Genomic DNA, 4262 nt, shown 5'->3' on the forward strand with positions numbered 1-4262 from the left:
ACACCCTAACCCTTTAAGTAGTACTCCTGGAACGCAACACACGTTTCCTGGGTGAAAGTCTGTATTCTCTGCAACGCAAACTCCTCTTTTTGGCTTGAAAGCGCTATATATATATATATATATATATATATAACCGCTCCGAAAACGTGTGCACACTAGAAATGGAACCGAAGCCTATTTTTCACGAGACACGTAAGTGTGTTGGAAGCGTTTTCAGGCAAAACAGAACACAAAAAGATGTTTATGTGTCCTTTTGAGACATATACTTTTAATAAATGACATTTTGATGTTTGAAAGTCTCTAGGTTTTGCCTTGAATGTAATAAAAAAAAACAAAAAAACAATTAATTTTCAAATATTGCACCTGTCAGTACAGAGCGAAATATAGAAATATGTGCAAACATATGGACAAACACAAAGATATTGACAAAACAAAGTTGAAGAACACGCTATTATTTGATTTTATCAGTGGGAAACATACATGTCAAGGCTAGCAGCAGCAGCAGACACGTTACTGGTGAGCACAGGCGAAGAAAACGCCGCGCAGGCAGCGTGCAGGAGCCCTAAGTTGCCATTTTAGGAAATCCTCATTTTGAAAAACAGATTTTTCTGTTTCGGGGGAATCAACATGTGGAATTCTTTTCCTGCTAAACTGAGACTGGATCCTGACTGGAAACATTTTAAACTCAATTAACCCTCATGTTGTCCTCATGTTGTCCTATATCAATGTTCTTTTTAATTCCCCAAAATAACATGATTGATTCCACACAACGTTCTTTGGCAAGTACACATCTCTACTTTCATTAATTTTGGGGCGTCTTATTCAATTTTATAGCATTTGAAAAACAAATGGAAGTGTTTTTGAAATAGTATTGAGTAAAAGTTGACATATTCCAGTCTGTGATTATCCATCAACATCCATTCCTTTCATTTTAGTCTCAATAATTCCTAATTTCTGCTTTTCTAACTTAAACTCAATTTCCTAAAAATGAGGTTAATTGACCATACATTCCAAAAATCACTGTAAAACTCAAGTTGATAAAAAAGTGACAAACATTGAAAAAAAGTGTCAAAAGTGGAAAAAACAGAAGAAAAATGTAATAAAAAGTTAAAAACATCAATAAAAAGCGTTAAAAGTGTTGAGTTTCCATTTTGACGGGACGACAACACGAGGGTGAAAACAGTCATTAATGACCTGGTGCTTCCTGTTTAATGTTAATTTATCAGTCTGTTTTCTCTGTCTTGTTTTGCTTCGTCTGTTATTTTTCTTATTCTGTCCAGCGTTTTTTGTTTTAATATATCTTTCATGCATTTGTTTTTGAGTTTTATGTACAGTACATTAAAGGCCCCGCCTAGGGATGGCCAGTGTGAAATATCTTAGGCTAAGCAAGACAACAAGCCAGAGTTACTTAAACCTTAATCATCCCGACAGGTTTTGAACATTGGTTGTGAAAGAAAGGTGATGACAGCCGACCGTTAGGATATATAGAGCTCCAAATTAACCGAGGGTGTGTCCAAACTGATCAGTGAGTGACTTATGAAGACTAATCTGACCCGTGGGTGTGTAGACATAGATGTTCGACAATGATAGTGATGTCCAGATGAGTAAAAAGTGGTTAAAACGCCCGGAGTCACCTACTGCGCTGCATGCACAGCCCATAATTCCCAGCTACGCCCGTCATGTGCGCGCCAAAGACAATCAATCCCGAGCTGCTGCCATCGCGGCTGCTCGCTCACAGGGAGAGGAGAGGTCCTGGCTTTGCCTGGGACTTGAGGTGAGCATCATAAATTCAATTTTTTGGAATAACAGAGTCCAGGATATCCCGTGGTTAACCACCAAGGCACAGCTATCCGATTGTCTCACCAAAAAAAGGAGAACCCACGCCTGTAATGCTGTCGCTTCTGATAGATGGAACATGGATGTTTTGAGGAGATTTCGTGAAAACAAGAGTGACTCCAGATGCCCTTTGCCGTGAGGAAAATCACTTATTTAGCTCGCCCAGTTGATTCGTGATAGCATTTGTTTGGAAAGCTCAAACTCAAATACTACAGTTGCTTAATTTGGAACATTTACAGTAGGCCGAAATATGACCACTGCATATAAGGATAAAAGCAGACATCTTACACACTTTTTTTGCAATATATCTCCCAGCACTGTCAAAACAAGCGGGTCCGTGCATGCGTAAGTGTGTGTCATGTTCCACACTGAAACCAGCCGCTGTTGTGATACGAGGTGAAACTCCAGCGGCCCAGCCCCGACTACACAATGGAGGCATCCTTAGAGATGGCCTGTGTTTACTGCCGGGTTGTCAGGGAGTCCTCCGCAGGCAGCCAATGAGGAAGGGGATTATTTGCTTTGGCCGTGGAAGAAGGCTCTAATCAGATCACCGTGACGTGAACACACCATTTGTCCTCCTCGCCACCCGACTCTCCGCGGAGAGTTGCCGTAGTTTCCGTTCACCTTTCACCTCCTCACCTCGCCGCTTCCTACAGACGGATTCTCCGGCTGTGAAACACGTCAACGCTGTCATGCTGGGAGAAGGCTTCGCACTGGATGGAAACATGAATGGCAATATCTTTTATACAGCATACAAAACACACACTTTACCACATGAACACATCCCCATCCCCCCCCAAACACCCCCGATTGTCATCGTATTCAATGAAAAATTAAGACAATATAACAAGCATAATCATTCAATACAGTACAATAACCAAATAAAACTCTCTAAAGCAAATAAACAGATTAATATATGATAAAATAAGTCTCTCCACAGGCCCTGGCTTCTTAGGAGCCCTCCAGAAAGCTCAGGTACTTTCCCCGTGTTCTAGTGTGACATCCAATCAGGCAACACGCAGCCCTTTTTAATGTGTTTGCTGCATGTCAATCAGAATAAAACGTCTTCACACACACTCCAAAAACCTTTTAACAAGCTCACACTAAAACCTTGCCAGGCATCATGTGTAATTGTTCTCTCTTATTTGCTCTTACCCTGCATGTGCAAAAAAGAGGGCGAGATAAAAGTAGATCGCTCAGGTTAGGGATAGGTTGAGCGGGGAGGTTTTTTTTTTGTCACGTCTAATTGCCACATCGTCTTCCTTATCTGATCTTGCACAGGCTGTTATTGTAATGAAACACCGGTGGAGACGAGCAAGGTGAAGATTACACGGCGTGGGCCATTCATGGCACAATCCAGCCCTTCATTGCTCTGGGTTTTCCACACTCTCCTTCCAGGAAGTAGCCTATAGCGGGGCATGTGAGGGCTGGATGTGGGCTGGGGGAGTGCTGAGGTAACCACTCTGATAAGTGATGCATCTCTGCGCTGCATTGTGCATTGTACTTTTTGACATGACAACCCCATTGTGGAGATACTCTGTGGAGCAAAGACACAACAAAGGCTGATTATTTTTTAAACAGGTTCCAGCCTATCGATACTTTACTGTCAAATGAAATGATTATTATCAATGTTAAATAAGTTGTTTCTTGGACCACATAAAGCCAAGTACCCTAATTCAGCAGTTGCATGACATGAAAATCTCATGTGTCTCGGGTGTATTTATATTTATCCGCATATCTCAGTAATGTATCGCTTCAAACTTGTTTTTAAATGCTTTTCCTTACATACTGTACATTCATGGCTAGACATGAACTTTTATGCTCACCAGCCACTGGGGCAAGTAGTTTTCCAAAGTTTAGCCATGCACCATTTTCACTAAAGTTGACTGTGGTGTGATACATTTTGGCATTGTTAGGCCTTTATTATGACAGGACAGCTTAGACATGAAAGGGGAGAGAGAAGGGAGTGACATGCGGCCGCTGCGTTGAGGACTGAGCCTCTGTATATGTATGTACATGTATATATGTATATATATGTATGTACATGTATATGAACTACCTACATTTATGTAAATGACAACACAAAGCATTACTCTACATGAGATGTAGGCTCTAAAACTACAGAGTATTCAGCTGTGATAAGGTGTTGTATAAAGCTCCTTTTATACCAAAACGTGCAACCGATTAAGACACAATCATTTAAAAAGTACCTTCCTATTGTATAAGTAGTGCAGGGGGGTAGCCTAGACATCTAGACGCACCCTAGCAGCACCAAATGTCATTTGCAGACAGGGTTGTTTTCAAATCTCTGTTGGCTTGCGAGCTGGAAAAACAAACTCTAGTCCAATCACATCGTGTATAGAGTCGGTGGGCGGGGCTTAACATAGTGACGGCAGAGTTGCGACGGTTCTGCGTGAATTCCCTGC

Source organism: Etheostoma spectabile, chromosome 5, assembly GCF_008692095.1.
Source record: "Etheostoma spectabile isolate EspeVRDwgs_2016 chromosome 5, UIUC_Espe_1.0, whole genome shotgun sequence".
NCBI lineage: Eukaryota > Metazoa > Chordata > Actinopteri > Perciformes > Percidae > Etheostoma > Etheostoma spectabile.